The sequence below is a fragment of the Mauremys reevesii genome, linkage group 14 (genome assembly GCF_016161935.1).
Source record: "Mauremys reevesii isolate NIE-2019 linkage group 14, ASM1616193v1, whole genome shotgun sequence".
In the NCBI taxonomy this organism is placed as follows: Eukaryota; Metazoa; Chordata; order Testudines; family Geoemydidae; genus Mauremys; species Mauremys reevesii.
Genome location: NC_052636.1, coordinates 37,182,029 through 37,202,586, shown reverse-complemented (window position 1 = coordinate 37,202,586; position 20,558 = coordinate 37,182,029). Strand labels below are relative to the sequence as shown.

The following is a 20,558-nucleotide window of genomic DNA, read 5'->3' as shown; positions in this document are numbered from 1 at the left end:
AGGCACGGGTAGTTTTTGCCTCAGTGTAGCTTGTTGGGATCAAACCTCTCCCCACCTGGAGCTGATGAACATTCCTGGCCAGAGGGAACACACTCCTGTGACTCAAAAGGAAAGGAGTTGATAGAAAAGATCACAGGACTGACCCCGAAGAAGGATGAGGTGCAAAAGGCAGAAGCAGGCAACTGATCTGGTGGAGCTGAGAGACCACAGTGAAGATGGTACAAAAATCACTATGTGGGAATGAGCAAATGTGATTTTTTTTAAAAAAATTTTTGGCCAACCCTAGTGAAGGGATTTATTACAGTTCTCTCTCATGTGGCTTTTCTGATGTCTAATGAGGCTTGAGCGCTGATTGTAGCTTTTCCCGCACTCAGAGTGTGATTCTCCTATGTGAGACAACGTTTAAGCTGTGCTTGAAGCTTTTCCCGCACTCAGAGCATGTGTAGGACTTCTCCCCTGTGTGGATTCTCTGATGTAAGATGAGGCCTGAATGATTAAAGAAACATTTCCCACACTCAGAGCATCCATAAGATTACTCACCCATGTGGATTTTCCTATGTTCGATAAGGTTTGAGCTCTGATTGAAGCTTTTCCCACACTCAGCGCATATGTAGGGCTTCTCTCCTGTGTGGATTCTCTGATGTGTGATAAGGGCAGAGCACTGACGAAAGCTTTTCCCACACTCAGAGCATATGTAGGGCTTCTCTCCTGTGTGGATTCTACGATGTGTGATAAGGTGAGAGCTCCGATTGAAACTTTTCCCACACTCAGTGCACGTGTAGGGCTTCTCTCCTGTGTGGATTCTCTGATGTGTGATGAGGACAGACCGCTGACTAAAGCTTTTCCCACACTCAGCGCATGTGTAGGGCTTCTCTCCTGTGTGGATTCTCCGATGTGTGTTCAGGGTAGAGATCTGACTAAAGCTTTTCCCACACTCAACGCATTCATAAGGTTTCTCACCCATGTGGATTTTCCTATGTCTGATAAGGTATGAGGTCACATTGAAGCTTTTCCCACACTCAGTGCACGTGTAGGGCTTCTCTCCTGTGTGGATTCTCTGATGTGTGATAAGGGCAGAGCACTGATTTAAAGCTTTTCCCACACTCAGCGCATGTGTAGGGCTTCTCTCCTGCGTGGATTCTCTGATGTGTGATAAGGGCAGAGCGCTGATTGAAGCTTTTCCTACACTCAGAGCATGTGTAGGGCTTCTCTCCTGCGTGGATTCTCTGATGTGTGATAAGGGCAGAGCGCTGATTGAAGCTTTTCCCACACTCAGAGCATGTGTAGGGCTTCTCTCCTGTGTGGATTCTACGATGTGTGATAAGGTCTGAGTTCTGACTAAAGCTTTTCCCACACTCAGAGCATATGTAGGGCTTCTCTCCTGTGTGGATTCTACGATGTGTGATAAGGTGAGAGTTCTGATTGAAGCTTTTCCCACACTCAGAGCATATGTAGGGATTCTCTCCTGTGTGGATTCTACGATGTGTGATAAGGTGAGAGTTCCGATTGAAACTTTTCCCACACTCAGTGCACGTGTAGGGCTTCTCTCCTGTGTGGATTCTCTGATGCGTGATAAGGGCAGAGCGCTGACTAAAGCTTTTCCCACACTCAGCGCATGTGTAGGGCTTCTCTCCTGCGTGGATTCTCTGATGTGTGATAAGGGCAGAGAGCTGTTTGAAGCTTTTCCCACACTCAGAGCATGTGTAGGGCTTCTCTCCTGTGTGGATTCTACGATGTGTGTTCAGGGTAGAGCTCTGACTAAAGCTTTTCCCACACTCAGCGCATGTGTAGGGCTTCTCTCCTGCGTGGATTCTCCAATGTGTGATAAGGTCTGAGCTCTGACTAAACCTTTTCCCACACTCAGCGCATTCATAAGGTTTCTCACCCATGTGGATTTTCCTATGTCTGAAAAGGTGTGAGGTCCCACTGAAGCTTTTCCCACACTCAGAGCATATGTAGGGCTTCTCTCCTGTGTGGATTCTACGATGTGTGTTCAGGGTAGAGCTCTGACTAAAGCTTTTCCCACACTCAGAGCACATGTAGGGCGTCTCTCCTGTGTGGATTCTCTGATGTGTGATAAGGTCTGAGCTCTGACTAAAGCTTTTCCCGCACTCAGCGCATGTGTGGGGCGCTTCTCCTGTGTGGATTCGCTGATGTGAGATGAGGGCTGAACTATCAATGAAGCATTTCCCACACTCAGAGCATTCATAAGGTTTCTCACCTGTGTGGATTGTCTGATGTCTGATAAGGGCAGAGCTCCGATTGAAGCTTTTCCCACACTCATGGCATGTGTAGCGTGTCTCTTCCAAGTTGATTCTGTCACTTGTTATAATGTCTGAGAGGCTACTCAAGTTTCCTCTGGCCTCCCCTGAGTCTCACAGGCTTTTGTTTTTTCTGGGAGTGCATAACTCCCGGAAACATTCCCTTTGGATCTTCCTGATAAAGTTCCATGTGGTTCTCCTTGCTCAGCATCTTCCTGATGGGGTTTCTCCTCCTCATTCTGATTCACCATCCCATCACCTGATGGGAGACAGAGAGAATCCAGACACAGATCACTACCTGCACCAGAAAGAAAGAAAATCTCAGAGAGAGGAATGGAAAAAGGGATGAACAATCCAAAATATGTGGGGGAGAGATCAAACCTATTAGGAGCTGATTTTCCCAAACCCTTCCCCAGAGGAGAGAGGAAGGGATCAGTTTTGGTCTGCATCTCATGAGAACACTCAGGGAAAGAGAGATCGGGAGGGACCTGCTGCCAGTTGTCAGTCAGAATAGGAGTGAAGCCATGAGTGACATTTGCCATAATGATTCCACATCTGCAGGGAACAATCCTGAACTTGGAGAGCTCACAGGGTCTTTGTAGGGCATCCAGAATGTTTCCTGCATTCCCACACAGTTGTTGAGTTGGTTTAACCAAGTCCTCACCTGCGAAGGCAGCTCTTGGAAGCACTTCTTTCTCAGAGCCCTGGAGGTCTGGGACCCACGGCTCTTCCCCTGTTCCAGCTGCGACATCACATCAGGTTTGGAAACTGGAAACCCTACTGCAGGCAAAGAAAACAAGGGAGGTCAGTGGAATTTGTGGGATACTTGGCACAAAGAATAGTCCATGGTTTTAACCCCCAGCTCATTTTTAAGCAGTAACATCCCAAGGCCAGCTTCCTTGGCTCAAAGTGGCAGGAGAGTTATTATGATTATAAATCATATTCATTACCTTAGTGCTAAGGAGCAACTAACAGTGGGTCCCCATTGTGCTAGGCAAAGTACAAACACAGAATAGTAGCTGGCCCATGCCCTGAAGAATTTACAATCTAAATACACAAGACAGACATAGAATGGGGGAATGGATAGACCCACTATCTCTTTCACACACACACTGCTCACAGCCCCTGGAGAGAAAGCAAAGCACAGGAACTGGACATTAGTCCAGCAAACACAGTGGAGGACAAGCTGCAATCTTCACACAATGGTCAAAAAGGAGAGGCATGTGGGTCCCTGCCCATAGAGAGGGGCTGGCTACAGGCCTGATACCTGAGGGGCCATTCCGTGAGCAGACCATGGAGGCAGGTCAAAGGCTTCGCTACCCCAGAACTATGACATCGCAAAAGCACATTTTGGGGAATTAGGAAATCTAGTGACTCAGGGGTAACGGGAGGGAGAATTAAACTCCCCCAGTGGGAGGAGAAGGCTGGGGAATTACACACTAACATTCAGGAGCAACAGCCTCTCATTCTTCCGGAAAAGGAGAAGGTCAGAAACAAGAACTGGGCCACGCAGCCTCAGGAGGGACAGGCTCAGAGATCCAAGGAGCCTGGAGGGAAGACAGCTCGTGGCTGCTGCAGATGGGGAGAGGGGGGACAAGACTCTCCAAACTCTCACTCTTCTTGACCCCGACCTGATTTTACAATCTATGACCCAGTCTCACGTCTTGTGGGCAATTTCATACTCGCTAGAGGTAAGATGTCATAATCAGAGTATTGCTTATTAGCTTGGACCATGCATGGAGGGGCAAGGAGGTGAACATAGATAAATGGGTTATTAAGGGCAGGTCGACACTACAGCCGGGATTGACACACTGAGATTGATCTAGCCGTGGTCAATTTAGTGATACGATTTAGTAAACGTGGCCTAAGCTTGCTACAGTTCAGGGCCTTATATTAAGTTGAGGCTTTGTGAGAGTGGTTATGCTGAAGTCTGGGATTTACCTGAGGTTTGGGTACGGATTCAGGGTTAAAGGTCTGGGATCCCCCACAGCTCTAGATCCCCAAACCTCTCCTCCCTCCCACTGATCCACCCAGCCCACTTCCTGGGTGCCCTTCCTCCACACTCCCCTCTCCTTCTTCCCATTACTGGCAGCTGGCACCACCTCCCGGCACCTTGGGAGCTTCTTGTGTTCCCTTCTCGTCTCTCATTACCTTATCCCTCCCTGCTGCCTGCTAGTCTATGGGAGACAAGGAAAACGGGGACAAAGAAACTTGTCAAAACTTGGATGATGAATAAAGGTATAAAGTTATTACTGCTCAGGTTCTTTAGAGACCCCACAGCTTCTAATAACCCAGGGGACAGGACTCCTTACCCAGTGAGGTCACCGTCTTATAGTTCTCCTGCATGACATCCCTGTAGAGGGCTCTCTGAGTGGGGTCCAGCAGAGCCCATTCCTCCTTGGTGAAATACACAGCCACCTCCTCGAAGGTCACCGGCCCCTGAAAGAGCAAGAGTCCAACACTCAGTACCTGCTGCCCCACTCACAACCCCACTACTCACAGAACAGTAGCACCAGGTAAATGGAAGCTCCGGGAGGCACATGTTAACAGAGTCCCACCTCACCTTGCCTAGAACAGCCAGGTAGCATCAGAGGGTAGAAAGAGAGAACCTTTGTGTCTCCCAGCTGACAGACGGAGGCAGGGTCATCACATTTATCATATACCTACTAGCCAGAGCTTAATATAGGAGATGGGGCTGTCTCTGGACCTTGCTGGTGGCTCCCTGGTAGGAATCCCAACACTCTCCAAATAAAATATATGGAAGAAAAGGGAAGTCAATAGTAAAGAATCTAAGTTAGAAGGTCAGAATTGTAGAAAGTTGGCAAGGGAAGCTAACAGAAATCAATGATCAACCAATGAAAATAAGAAGGAAGTTTTAAAAGTACAAAATTAATCCTAACAATGGTAGTGCTACATTACTAGATGGAAATGGCAGAATAATCAACAAACATGCAGAAGAGGTAAAAGTGTTCAATAAACATTTCTCTCCTGGATTTGGAGAAAACAGATGATGTAACTCATATCATAAGATGTTGACGCTGACAGTCTTTCCATTCCAGAAGTAACTCATGAGGATGTTAAACAGCAGCTATTAAAGTTAGATGTGTTTAAATCAGTGGGTCCAGAGAACTAGAGTTCTGAAAGACCTGCTGGAGGAGTGTGGTGGACTGTTAATGTTGACTTTAATTAGGACTTGGAACACTTGGGAAATTCCAGAAGACTGGAATAAAGCTAATGCTGTGCCAATATTTAAAAACTATCAAAGAGATGACGCAGCTAATGACAAGTGTGTCAGTCTGACATCGATACTGGGCAAGAGAATGGAGCAGCCGATACTGGATTTCATTAATAAAGAAAAGAGGGTAATATAATTAGTACCCATTAAAAAGGTGTAGACACAATAGATCCTATCAAACTAACTGTATATCCTTACTGGATGAGATCAAAGGTTTGGTTGCAGCTAATAGTACTGATGTAATATACGTAGGCATATGAGTTGCTTCAGCACAATATTTTGACTAGAAAGGTACAAAATACACACGGCATACATTAAATAGATTAAAAACTGGGATTTTAAATAGGGAACCATGGTTGAGTGGATTTCTTTCTAGGGGGTTCCCGTAAGATTGGATCTTGGCCCTGTGCTATTTAACGTTCTTATCCATGACCTGGAAGAGAATATAAAATCATCACCGATAACGTTTGCAGTTGCCACAAAGATTGGGGGTGGGGGTAACTAATGAAGTGTCAGTAGGTTCAGGCTCCAGCACTGGGAGTCTGGGAAGTTTTCCCAGCCCTGGCTGGGGGGTTATTTCCTGTTCCACAAAGAGGGCAAGTTCCATTCCCAACACCTGTGCCTTGACATTAGGAGCTATCTGACACTACAGCCCATATTCAGCATAGTGGCAGGATTATAATATGATTAGGACATGAGGCATTTTGTACAAGATGAGTCACGTGCGGTGTCACTGGAAAAGTTATGATTTGCTGAATATGATTATCCTACCTGTGTGCATGGATCATGTTTGTATCTGAAGTTATGGATATTGACTCTGTATCTGTCTTTCAAATGTGCTTACTCTGAGTAACACCCACAATGAGCCTTTCAGGTACAACAGTGAAGAAGCCGGACAGTGCTGATGGTTCAGCAACAAAGACATGTGACCAGACCACATGACAATGAACTTCATTTTGGTACCTGTATTTTTCCACAAACTGGACTGGGAACTGAGTTTAGAACAAAGGGTTCCTGCCATATGGAAAAGCTACATAAGGTGGGTGTGACATCATCTCTGGCTTCATTCCCACACAAGAGAACTCCTGAAAGCACCTGAGGAACAAAGACTGAACTGGGGGATGTGCTGGTCCCAGGGTAAAGGGATTTCTACCTTCTGTATGGAAACCTGGTGGACCGCTTATAGCATCAGTCAGGGTGAGAAACTGCTAATTCAAATTCTATCCATCTAGTATGTTAGGCTTGGTTTGAGTTGTTGGTTATTTGCTAAGTAATCTGCTTTGATCTGTTTGCTAACACTTATCGCTGGGAAATTAGCTGTTGTCTCTCTCCTTGAGTGGCTCAGGTAAAGCACTCAGGTAGCTTAGTTGGATGCATGGCGCCACCTGCTGTCGTGTTGGGTGATAACAGGCCCTGGAGAGGCTGGCTGAATCTTCAGCAAAGCAGTGTGAGAAGGGCCAGCCCAGCTTGAGGGTTAGAGGGCACAGCGGTTCCCAGAAGCCCCCCAGACTGCACCCTGGGGTGACAACCCATCACACCCTCCATTACACACGTCTCAGCAGGTTTGTCACATCCTGTCCTCCCTTTCTCCACCCAAGATATTTCCTGCCTCCCACCAGTGGTGAGCTCCAGCTGGTTCGCATGAACTGGTTGTTAAATTTAGAAGACTTTTTAGAACCGGTTGTTCCAGGACAACCAGTTCTAAAAAAGCTTTTAAATTTAACAAAGGCTCGGGCAGCTGTCCACCCGGCCCCCGGCCCCAGCTCGCCTCCCCCTCTCCTGTGAACGCTCCGCCCTCCTTCTCCTCCCCCTCCCCTGCTTCCCACGAATCAAATGTTTGCGGGAAGCCTGAAACAAGCAGCAGGCAGGTAAGCCGGGCCGGGGAGGGGGGACAGCGCGCGCGGCCCAGTCCGGCTCCACCTGAGCGGCTCCCCCTGGCCCCGGCCAAGCACCCCTGGCTCGGGCTGGTCCCGGCTGAGCGGCTCTGATCTGGCCCAGCACGGGCTCTGCAGCACCGGTCCCGGCTGAGCGGCTCCAGCCCGGATCGGGGAGTCGGGTCCTGTGGTGCCAGTCGTAGTCCTGGCAGAGCTGGCCGCGGTCCCGGCCGAGCGGCTCCAGCCTGGATCGGGGAGTCGGGTCCTGCGGCCCATTCGCAGTCCCGGCAGAGCGGACCCGGTCCTGGCCCCAGGCAGTGTGGTAAGGGGGCAGGGAGGGGGTGTTCGGTGGGTTGTGGGGAGTGGATTGGGGTCGGGGCAGTCAGAGGGCAGGGTACAAGGGGGTTGAATGGGGGCAAGGGTCCCGGGGGGCAGTCAGGAAGGAGCAGGGGTTGGATGAGGTGCTGGGGGGCAGTCAGGGACAGAGAGAAGGGGTGGTTGGATGGGACAGGAGTTCTAGGGGGGCACCAAGAATGAGAGGAGGGGTTTGATGGGGCGGCAGGGGGCAGTCAGGGGACGAGGGGGATGGGTCAGGGGTCCCCGGGGGGGTGTCAAGGAGCATGGGGGGTTGGATGGGGCACGACCCCTGGGGGGGCATGACCCCCTCGTGAGGTGAGGACACGGGACCCTGTTGTTAATATTTTGGCAGCTCATCACTGGCTCCCACCATCCTATACGTTTACTGCTTCTCTCCTCCAAGCAGAACCCACCACCAGCTCCCTGGGAATCCCTTACCTGAGCCAGCTCCACTGCAGCCATTTCCTTCCTGCTGAGAGGAGGGGATGATTTGGGGCGAAATGTGGATGTTATTCTGCACCCTGCCAGGGCGAGAAGGACAAGGTGAGAGAATTCAGACAGGGCTTCTGTCCTTTCCACATGTCGATTCCCCCCAGCATTTTCCCTGCTAATGGACATTCTAGGTTCTACCACACTGTGAAGCACAGAGTGACCTTATCCTAGTACAGGCCTAGCCCCCTCCTACCAGGGTGCAACCCTCTGACAAATGGTGAAACCCTCCCAGCAGCAGAGTCTCTCTGTTACACTTATCAAGTTTGCGGGTGATACCAAGCTGGGAGGGGTTGCAAGTGCTTTGGAGGATAGGATTAAAATTCAAAATTATCTGGACAAACTGGAGAAATGGTCTGAAGTAAACAGGATGAAATTCAATAAGGACAAACCCAAAGTACTCCACTTAGGAAGGAACAATCAGTTACACACATACAAGACAGGAAATGACTGTCCAGGAAGGAGCACTGCAGAAATGGATCTGGGAGTCACAGTGGATCACAAGCTAAATATGAGTCAACAGTGTTACACTGTTGCAAAAAGCAAGTACAATTCTGAGCTGTATTAGCAGGAGTATTGTAAGCAAGACACGAGAAGAAATTCTTCTGCTCTACTCCGCACTGATTAGGTCTCAACTGGAGTAGTGTGTCCAGTTCTGGGGGCCACATTTCAAGAAAGATGTGGACAAATTAGAGAAAGTTCAGAGAAGAGCAACAAAAATGATTAAAGATCTAGAAAACATGACCTATGAGGGAAGATTGAAAAAAACTGGGGAAGACTCAGAGGGGACACGATCACAGTTTTCAAGTACAGAAAAGGTTGTTACAAAGATGCCGGAGAAAAATTGTTCTTCTTAACCTCTGAGGATAGGACAAGAAGCAATGGATTTAAATTGCAGCAAAGGCGGTTTAGGATGGAGATTAAGAAAAGAACTTCCTAACTGTCAGAGTGGTTAAGCACTGGAATAAATTGCCCAGGGAGGTTGTGGAATCTCCATCACTGGGGATATTTAAGAGCAGGCTGGACAAACACCTGTCAGGGATTGTCTAGATAATACTGAGTCCTGCCTTGAGTGCAGGGGACTGGCCTAGATGACCTCTCGAGGTCCCTTCCAGTTCTATGATTCTATGAACCAAAGGCCAGAGACGAGCAGAATCAAAGGAGTCACTCTGGGGATTCTCCCTGTCACTGTCCCCAAGGCAGCTCTCTCAGGTTTACAAAGCTGTTTGACGTCCAGCCTGTATCCAGTCTCTCCTGGCAGTGCCCCCTTCATGGGCTGGGCCTAGTTTTAGCCTCTGGCAAGTGTGACCCCAGGGGCACTGAGGCCTTCTTGCCTCAGCACATCTTGTTCCTTTCTGTGGCTCCCCAGTGAGTCCCAATGAGTAGATACTCCTCATACAGACTGTGAACATAAGAACATAAGAGCTGCCCACTGCATCAGACCAATGGTCCATCTAGCTCAGTGGCCAATGCCAGGTGCTTCAGAGGGAATGAACAGAACAGGTAACCATCAAATGATCCACCCCGTCACCCATTCCCAGCTTCTGGGAAACAGAGGCTAGAGACACCATCCCTGCCTAGCCTGCCTGTGACACTGGCAGATGAGGTGTTAGCTCTTGCAAAAGCCCCCATGTCTTCATTGAACAGGGACAAACTCATCGCTGGAATCAGTCTGACTCACCTGTGTTAGTATTAGGTATTAGGATTATAAGAATGCGCTTACACTTTATTAAATGCTTGTGAGTTGCTCCCTGGGTTAATATCTGACTAGTTGCATTGTGGCTCTGTAAATCACCAGACAGGAGAGAGACTTTACCTAGGTGAAGTGCTGATTGGCAACGGAATGCATTACACCCTGCCTGGCAGGAAAGGTCCATCCACACCAGATAGACTATTATGGGATGTTAAAGATGACAAAACACTGTTGTTGTGCTCTTGACTTCACATTAGCTGACTTTGCAGCTCAGAGCACATGGCAGGAAGGGGATGAAAAACCCCATACAGAAGGAACTGATGATCTGTATGCTGCTTGGACTCGGGGGGAGGGGGGGGGGGCAAAGTTTCTAGGCATAAGCACGAGATCCCCAGCTGCTTAGCCTGGGTTAGTCCTAAAGAATATGCAGAGCTGGCTTATTATAGAAGCTTCTATTACCTTTTGAAATTTAAGACTGTAACTCGTCTGCATCTATAGGATTACCAGCTTTAATTTTGTAAACTCTCCTTTCCTTTTAAATAAATCTTAATACAGGTTATTACAGGACTGGCTACAAGTATTGTCTTTGTTGTGAGATCTAAGATTCAATTGACCTCAGTAAGTGACTGGTCCTTTGGCATGAGGTCAGGCTTGACAAAGCCCTGGCTGGGATGATTTAGTTGGGGATTGGTCCTGCTTTGAGCAGGGAGTTGGACTAGACACCTCCTGAGGTTCCTTCCAGCCCTGAGATTCTATGATTCTATGACTGGCAGTAACCTGAACATTGCTGTGATTCGTGGGGTAAGGCAGTGGTTCTCAACTAGGGTCCTGGGCCCCCTGGGGGCCACTAGCAGGTTTCAGGGCAGGGGCCAAGCAAGGGCAGCATTAGACTCACTGAGGCCCAGGGCAGAAAGCTCCAGTCCCAGTGCATGGGGCTGAAGTCCAGGGCCCTGAGCCCCCACCCGGGGCTGAAGCCAAAGCCTGAGCAATGTAGATTTGTGGGGCCCTGTGGCACGGTGCCCCGAGAGAGGAAGAAAGTGCTCTGAGGACACAGCCAGAGGGCTGAGCCCTGACACACGACTGGCTCATAGGGTCTCTGCAGTCAGGAAGGGCTCGCAGCGAGGGACGCCTGGCAACTGATGGCTGGAGAGGTGAAGAGGTTTGGGGCATGGTGGGGGAAGAAGCATCTGGGACTGGATAACCTGGGGCAGGGCAGTCTCCATAGGGGACACTTGCTCCTCCTGTGCCCTTTCCACACCTCTTGCGGCGAGAATGACCACCCTGTCCCCACCCCAGCGGCAGCCGTGTCTCCGGACTCTCCCCAGTTGCACCCACTAACTCTCTTCCCTTTGGGTTATAGCTCGGGGCAACAAATTACCTCCAAGATGAACCCAGCTGGCTGCTGACTGTTCTGGTGCCACAGGGGCCTCTGGTGGGTGAAAGGCAGAACTGTAGCACTTCTCAGGCAGAACGTATCTTCTTCAAGCCAAAAAAAAGAAATTCTGCGCTGGACGTGAATTCTGTGTGTACGCAGCGGTGCAGAATTCCCGCATGAGTAACTCACACCTGGCACAAACACAACCTGCTCGCTCCCATCTCTTCTCCCTATGTGTCGAGTCCCAGAGCTGCTGCTGTCATTAATGCACACAGGCTTTCACTCCCATTAGTGCTGGCAAGACCCAATCCAGCGACAGGACTGAACCCTTATTTCCCTATCACATGGGACAGTCTCAGCTGAGAGGGAGGTGTGATGGGGAGGGTACAATGGGGAAAGTTGTTGTACCCATGTTGGTCCCAGGACAGCAAAGAGGTATTTTTAATTGGTTCTAAAAAAATTACCTCCCCCACCTTGTCTCTCCAAGAGATCTGAAAGTGGCAGGAGGAGACAAACAGGAAGACAGAGCTCAGGACTCTAAACCAAACATTTTAAACCCCTGAAAGAAACTACATTTCCCTTCTGCCCCTGGGTATGTTTGTATCCTCTGTGAGGGACCACCCCATTCCCCTCACAGCAGCAACGGGAGACTGCAGCCAGCCCCAGATGGTCTTTCCCAATCCTGGGATGTTTGTTGTCACAAAGATTGTGTGTGGTGGGTGCACGGGCTGGGGACAGCCGGACTGATCTGCAGATTGGAAAGTCAGGGCAATCTAGCACAGCTTGGGAGCTGTGGGCAGGGGGAGCAGTTCTAGAGCTGGGCCTCTGTCCTCTCTAGCTCGCATGGCAGATGGCTCTGGCAGCATCAAGTGGGTCCATTACTGCAGGGGAAGGTGGGGTAGTGTCTGAGATCAGGGTGAGAATTGCTCAAGAATGGGGGATGGAACTCACCTCCCCACCCCTCTGCAGAGCTCAGCAACTAGGGCTTTATCCAGTGAAGTGAAATTCACTCTGGGTGACTTTGAGCCAGCCACTGAGAGCTCCTTGTGCCTTCGGTTCCACACTGGCCACAGGAGTTGACTAGTTCTCCCTCCCCAGACTGCCGGGGGCAGCCAGTGATCATTAGTGGGTTATGGGAATTAGAAGATGAAAATTCACTAAGAACAATGATATTTGTGTGTTTATTATTAAATCCCCAGACACCCACCAATCCCCATCCTCCTTCCGATGAGCTATAAATATCTAAGGGACTCAGCTACGGATCCTGCAGTCAGTTCCTGCCCTTCCCCACTTTCTAAAGCAGCACTTTTAAGAACAGGGCAGGGAAACATGTAAATACTTTGAACCAAATTCCAGAAGCTGCTGAGCATGGAGAAGTTAAAATGAAACCAAGATTCCGTCTCTCCAAAGACCTAGTGCAAAATAACAGATGCTCCCCAGAAATCTGAAATGGCCACTTCATAACTGATAAAATGTTATTAATCTGTTCACTTCTGGGAATTACCACTAAGAGAAACAACCCAGTGACGGTGATTTCCTGAGGAAAAGATCTCATGTGTCTTTAGATCATACCGATTTGTAACCTGGAACGATATACACTAAAATGCCTAATTCGTAGCCCTATGGCAATTGCCTGGTGTCACTACAGGGCAGAATTAAGGTTGGTGCCTTAGTTGTGAATTTCCATCCCCTAGCATATTGCAATTGCTGTTAAGTGGGTTTGACAAAATTCATTGTGTCTATTTCTTTCTTGTAATTTCAACAGATAGCGATATTTATTTTTAAGCCCTTTTTTCAATGTTTACAATTTCAATGTTCAGAGCTGTGGGAAGTTATGGGGGTCGTCAGACAATTATTTAACTGTTGAGAGTCCAAAAGCCAAATCATAGAACTGTTCAAAGAGAAATTGTCAATGTCACACCCAAAATATACAGTGTAAATATCCTTAAATCAAACCCCACTTTCTCCAGAAGCATTTCTGTACATTACCTATATAAATATTTTTTCATTTGTGTGTGTGTGTACAGTGAAATTAACATTTACTGCAATTTATTAATAAAAATCCAATCCTGTCAAGCATAATTTTAAGTAATGAAGTACTTGAATTCTTTCGCTTCCTAGACGGGAATGTTTCACTTCAGAATAATTACACCCTCCCTGTGATGTATTTCACTCTCAGTAGTGTAACCCCCTCGTGATGTAGCTCCTGTCTAGGAGCTCTGCTGAAGCCAGTGGCATTATGATCAGGTGACACTGACATAAGCAGAGACACATGGGGGAGGATGAGGTAACATGGAGGCTATCAGAGTTGAACATGGCTGTTAGAGCAAACGCTCTCTCAGCCTCTCCTCTCCCACCTCCCAGCGTCAGTAATTTTGAATCGTTCCTGAAATCTAAATAGCCCCAGTATGAGAGACAGTGATTAACGCAGGTACCTGAGGGGCTGCAGCGCCAACCCCCTGCCTGGACGAGGAGGGTGAAGAATTGCAGTAGAAATGGGTTAGGTTGGGAGAGGGCACAGCTGATGGGGGACTGGGAGCTGAGTTGACCAAGAGGCCAGAACTCATGGGAGGTTTAGGAGAAGAAGTCAACAGGACTGCGTAGAGGCATTTCAGTGTATTTTCTTCATTAACCATTCTGCCATGTAGACTCAGGGCTTGGCTACACTTACAAGTTGCAGCGCTGGGAGTTACAGCGCTGCTCATGCAGCTGTGTAAGGGCCAGCGCTGGAGTGTGGCCACACTGACAGCTACCAGCGCTGCAGTGTGGCCACACTTGCAGCACTTTCCAGCGCTGTATTGAGAGGTGCATTGTGGGCAGCTATCCCACAGAGCACCTCGTCCCATTTTGGCGCTGAGTATTGTGGGAAGGGAAGGAAGTGTGCGGGTCATTCCGCTTCCTGTTTGCCAGCGCCCGTGGTGCATCGCTTCACATCCCAGCATTCACTCTTTCCGGCAGCGTTTGGCGCCATTGTGAGTGTCTTTCTGTTACTCTCTGTGAATCGCGATTTCTGTGGCAAATGGAGCCCGATCTGCTGAGGACTCTGCTGATGAGTGTCACCAGCACAACACGTTTGGCAGTCGAGCTATTCCTTCAGCTCCAAAGTGACAGTGAGGAGTCCGACGATGATATCAATATGGATTTGTCTGCGCGTGTGACACTACAGTGCTTGCGGCATTCACGGAAATGCTCAGCACCGTTGAACGCCGCTTTTGGGCTCGAAACAAGCACTGAGTGGTGGGATCACATCGTCATGGAAGTCTGGGATGATGAGCAGTGGCTGCAGAACTTTCGTATGAGAAAAGCCACTTTCATGGGACTGTGTGCTGAGCTCGCCCCACTCTGCGGCGCAAGGACACAAGATTGAGAGCTGCCCTGACGGTGGAAAAGCGGGTGGCTATTGCAATCTGGAAGATGGCAAATCCAGACAGCTACGGTCGGTCAGGAACCAGTTTGGTGTGGGAAAGTCGACCGTGGGAATCGTTTTGATGCAAGTTTGCAAGGCAATTAATCGCATCCTGCTAAGAAAGACCGTGACTCTGGGAGCGTGCAGGACATTGTGGATGGCTTTGCACAAATGGGTTTCCCTAACTGTGGAGGGCGATAGATGGGGCGCATATTCCTATTCTGCCCCACCTGGCATCAGAGTACGTTAATCGTAAGGGTATTTCTCTATGGTTCTCCAGGCGCTTGTGGATCACCGCGGGCGTTTCATTGACATTTACACAGGCTGGCCTGGAAAGGTGCATGATGCACGCATCTTTCGGAACAGTGGCCTGTTCAGGAAGATGCAGGCAGGACTTTTTCCCAGACAGGAAGATCACAGTAGGGGATGTCGAAATGCCCACTGTGATCCTTGGAGACCCCGCATACCCGTTACTGCCTTGGCTCATGAAACCCTATACAGGGAAGCTTGACAGGAGCAAGGACCGGTTCAACTACAGGCTGAGCCGGTGCAGAATGACTGTGGAGTGTGCTTTTGGGCGTTTAAAGGCTCGCTGGAGATGTTTGTATGGGAAGCTAGACTTGGGAAAGCAGCATCCCAGCTGTTATAAGCGCTTGCTGTACCCTCCATAATATTTGTGAAGGGAAGGGTGAAACATTCAGTGAGGCATGGACCACCGAGGTTCAAGTCCTGGAGGCTGAATATGCACAGCCAGAGAGCAGGGCTAATAGAGAGGCCCAGCACAGGGCTTCAAGGATTAGGGATGCCTTGAGGGGAAGAATTTGAGGCTGAAAGCCAACAGTAATGTTGCTGCCTTGCATGGGAGTGAATTGCACTGCTTACACTGTTATTCTATTATCCATAATAATAATATGATTTGCAGTGCCTCTTTCTTTACTGGGCTAAGGTATCTTTCACTATCTGCTATAATAAAGACTGTTTTCAAAGCCAAGAATTGTTTTATTGAAAAGAAAAAAACTTCCTTGACAGACAGACAGACACACAACATTTCATTAACACAAGAGGGCAATGGTGTGGGTTGGTGAACTGTACAGTCACAAGTTTGCATATGCCATGTCTGGATTGCTGTTTAATGAATCCTGCACTTCAGGGTTCATATACTGCATGGTGATGGGGTTGAATGCAGAGGGTAAGGGTGGTGGTAGGTATCAGGGCTGGTTGGGGAACGTACAGGTGTTGGAGGCAGCTGGTGGTGGTAAGAGCCTGGATGCTGGGGAAAGGTGGTTGGAGCTGACATTGGGGCACAAGGCACAAAGGACGGGGCGGGTGGGGGAGTAGCACGGTAGTGCTCTGCTTGCATGGCAACGAGTGACTCTATAGACTCCGCTTGGCGCTCCAGGATGCTTAGCAGCCGCTCCGTGCTTTCCTCTTGGCCACTGCATTTCTCTTGGGTCCTGCTTTCTTTCTCTCGCCACTCCTTCAATTCTTTTCTCTCTGTAGCAGAGTGCTGAAGAACAGTTTTCAGCATGTCCTCTTTGCTCTTTCGGGATTTTTCTCAAATTTTGAAGCCTCTGTGATGTTGAACATCTGGGCAGTCCAGTACTCAAGGTCACTGTAGACACAGAAATGACAACATTTAACACGGGCAGCATTGTATCCACTATCTCCAGACATGAATTGTTACACTGAGGAGTTCTCACTTGCAAGTTCTCACTTGCATTCTTTATCCCAAAGGAAAACACAACAGAAGCCACGAAATGGTGAGTGAGGAGTGTTTACTTATATAGGAGAAGAGGGGCTTGAGTGAGAGGAGCTGGTTGCTTGGGTAATCTGGAGTGCTAGAGGTTGAGTGAAGATGCAGATGCAGGGTGATCTTATCTCCTATCTCTTCACTAAAGAGTCTCCCAACATTTTTCACAGGACTTAATCCTGGAAGATGTTTCCCTACTGCGAGTCACTAGGGAACAGCGGGGGGCTCTTTTAGAGCAATGTGGATTCCGCCCGGGACCCTATGCGGCGTGCCTGTGTTCAGAAATGGTCCCCCCCCCACTGGCCGAAGAGTGGCGCGGACGCGTCACCGTCACTGGGACAAGGGACACAGTGGCTCTGCCTATAAACCTGCGCAGGCATATTGCCCACGCTCTGGATGAAGCTTTTGCTGAGATAACTGAAGCAGATTACCGCGACGTGATAGACCACATCAACGGGCTATTCCACATCTAGACGCTGCCATGCATGCATCCATAACCCCCCTTCCTCTCCAGAAACATTTCCACCCAGAAAATAAAAGCCGCTTACCGGTACCCCGCTCCTCTGCTTGTCCTTCTGCAACTGCTGGCTGCTGCGATTGGGTACTTTCCTCCTGGCTTGAGAAGAGCTCCTGGCTGCATGCCTCCAGGGAATCTGCGGTTTCTTCCCCCATCCCAGGAGCTTCACTCGCGGTTTCCTCTCCCCCCCCCGCAGCCTCCTCCTCCTCCTGTCCCCCAGCCTGCTCAGAAGTGTCCATCGTTACCCTGGGATTGGCAGTGGGGTCACCCCCAAGTATCTTGTCCATCTCCCTGTAAAAACGGCAGGTCGTGGGAGCAGCTCCGGATCGGCGATTACCCTCGCGGGCTTTGTAATAGGCACTCCGCAGCTCTTTAACTTTCACCCTGCATTGTAGTGCGTCCCGTTGATGGCCCCTATCCAGCATGTCCCTTGATATCTGCTCAAAGATATCGTAATTCCTACGGCCGGAGCGCAGCTGTGCCTGAACAGACGCCTCACCCCAAACACTGATGAGGTCCTGCAATTCACCTGTGCTCCATGCTGGGGCTCGTTTGCCGCGTGGAGGCATGTAACTGATTAACTGATTTCACTCCTCACCTGGCTGCAGCATACTGGAAGGATATTTTTAAATTTACCGGGTCATTTATAGTGCGGGTCACCTGAGGCAATATCAGTATAGTGCAAACTGATTTGCAGATTGGCTGAACAGGAATTCTGGGATAGCTCCTTATTCCTGGAGGACAGGTAAAGCGCTGGTGAGTGTCCACCTGCTGAGCAGCGCTGGTGTCACCAGCGCTGCACTCCTTATACCCCTGCCGGGATGGGTTTTCAGCCAGCGCTGCAACCAGGGAGTTGCAGCGCTGGTTGTGCCCTGCAAGTGTGGACGGGGTGTTAATTGCAGCGCTGGAAAGCCTCCACCAGCGCTGCAACTTGTAAGTGTAGCCAAGCCCTCAGACTTTAAAGGTCAGAAGGGACCATTATGATCATCTAGTCTGACCTCCTGCACAAAGCAGGCCATAGAATCCTACCCATCCACTTCTATAACAAACCCCTAACCTACGTCTGAGTTACTGAAGTCTTCAAATTGTGGTTTGAAGCCCTCAAGCTGCAGAGAATCCTCCAGCAAGTGACCCATTTGGGCTTTGGCTACACTTGCAAATTTGCAGTGCTGCAGCAGGGTGTGAAAAAACACCCTCTCCAGCGCTGCAAATTGCGGCGCTGCAAAGCGCCAGTGTGATCAGAGCCCCAGCGCTGTACATTAATCCCCACAGGGAGGTGGAGTACGGCAGCGCTGGGAGAGCTCTCCCAGTGTAGCCAAAGCCTTGGAAACTTTTCATTCACATCTAAACACCTTGGAGCTAAGCTGGGTTGATGCATTTCCACTTACAGCGGTACAGTTGTAATTAGGTGCTTAATCAGATGCTCATGCAGCACAAAGCAGTCAATAATGGGTGTGCTTTCATTCATTAACTTGACTGTGTGCTGTGCATCGCTTTGAAAAAAAGATGCTGTGAGGGAGTGTCAAAATTGTAGGCATTAAGAAATGGTAAGTAGGTGTCAGTTCATTTCTCATGCGTTTCTCTCCTAATTTTAATGTCAGTTTTGAATCAGTATTAATACCATGTTGTTTTAACAGAAGTAGGGTCCATTTGTATAATTGTTTGCAAGATTTCATTGGATATTGTGACCCAGCCGTCTTCACCTTTTATTTTCAGATTCCTAAATACAACCCAGCACACCTATCCTGACAGACTGCAGGCCCTGGCCGGTGATTTGTCAATTGGAAGTGACAGAGGAGGAGAAAGACCTGGGTGTATTGGTTGATCACAGGATAATTATGAGCTGCCAATGTGATGCAGCCGTGAAATAGGTTAATGCAGTCCTAGGATACATCAGGTGAGGTATTTCCAGCAGACACATGAAAGGCTTAGTACTGTTATACAAGGCACTGATGAGACCTCATCTGAAATACACCTCTACCTTCTGGCCTTAAAGTCTGTGAGTCTATCAACTGTGCCTTGCGTTGCACATACACTGATGGAGCTCAGGGCCCCATCCTGCTGCACATGGCAGAGACCCTGATTGAGATCAGCACCCCCATTCTGCTGGGCTCTGCACAGACAGAGACGGACAGTCCTCGCTCCAAAGAGATCACAATCCAAGTAGACAACAGGGAGGAGGAAAACACAGAGGGGCTGTGACTTCCCCCAGGTCACCAAGCAGGTCAGTGACAGAGCCAGGAACAGACCCCGGTAATGCCAGAGTCCCGTCACCCGCAGCTTGGGAAGGTCCCCAGACTCCTTTGTATTAGGCTGCAGGAAGAGGTGGTTTGTCCATGGATGCACAGGCTGTCTTGGCAGGCAGCTCAGCTGCGGTCCCTGCACACAGCTGGGGGGTGTCCCCTGGGTCAGGAGAAGTCAGTGTCCAGTCCTGTGGGACTGTGCTCCTGGCTCGTACCTCCAGCACTCACTGCTGCCCCTCCCTTACCAGCTGCACTGTTCAGCCAGCCCCAGGCCTCTGTGAGGTCACTGCCCCCCGTCCCCCATCTCCTGCAAGCCTTCAAACAGGGACATGGTGCACCAGTGCCAATCAGAGTGCACTAGTGTAAATTCTGTCTGTACTAAGGGTTTGCACAAGTGCCTAAAACACCAGGGTGGCAGAGACCTTTAGTGCCCAAAACAGCAGTACGGTGGCAATAGAACTGGGATCTATTTCGAGCTCGGTCACGGACAGCCTGGGTAACCTTGGACACGTCAATGTTTCTCCTCCCAACTTTAGTCTCTTTACCCAGCTGCCCACTCACTGGGGTCTCCTCTCTCTCCAGAGCTGCTCACCACTACAATCTGTGTGGGTGTCCCCAGAGCTAAGACAGGTCAGCTCTGGAATAGTCTTACAAGGGGGCTGGGGAGTCTCTGTCCCTGGAAGTTTTAAGAACAAGGAGGACAAAGCTCTGTCAGAGATAATCTACAGATACTTGGTCCTGCCTCGGCAGAGAGAGCTGGACTTGATGACATCTTGAGGTCCCATCTAGCCCTACATGTCTAGGATGCCATGCAATATATACGTATAAAACAACATACAGAGAAAACTGCACGACAACATGATGTCAGGCCATTCAAAAAACAACAACAATAAAACAAAAACCTACATTGCACAGCATAAAAGACACAATACTAAGGAGAAGAAAGCAACACAATGCAAACTAACACGCCTTAGGACAAAAGTACACAATGCAAAATAGGTCAACTCAAATCAACACAACACAGACACCAAACAAGCTGAGGCAAAACAATGCACCATAAAACTATGCAACACAACATGGGGCAATCACAGTTCCAAATGGCACCATGCAAAACAGCTCAGCGTAGAACAGGACACAGCACAAAAGAGAATTATTTCAATGTACGCCTGGAAGGGATCTTGAGAGGTCATCTACTCCAGCCCCCTATGCTGAGGCAGAACCAAGTGTTAGGATATAGATATTCAGGCCTGTCTGCAAAGGCCTGTACTTTAAGAATGTAGGTGTATTCTTATCACTTAGCTAGTTACAGAGGTATAAAAGAAGGAATCAAAGATCACTGTCTGTGGAATGGCCTTCTC

At 49.2% G+C, this 20,558-nt stretch overlaps 1 pseudogene; it reads right to left on the bottom strand.

Moving 5' to 3' along the window:
- Positions 1-262: 262 nt before the first annotated feature.
- Positions 263-20,558, bottom strand: part of LOC120381878 — a 261,017-nt pseudogene continuing 240,721 nt past the window's right edge.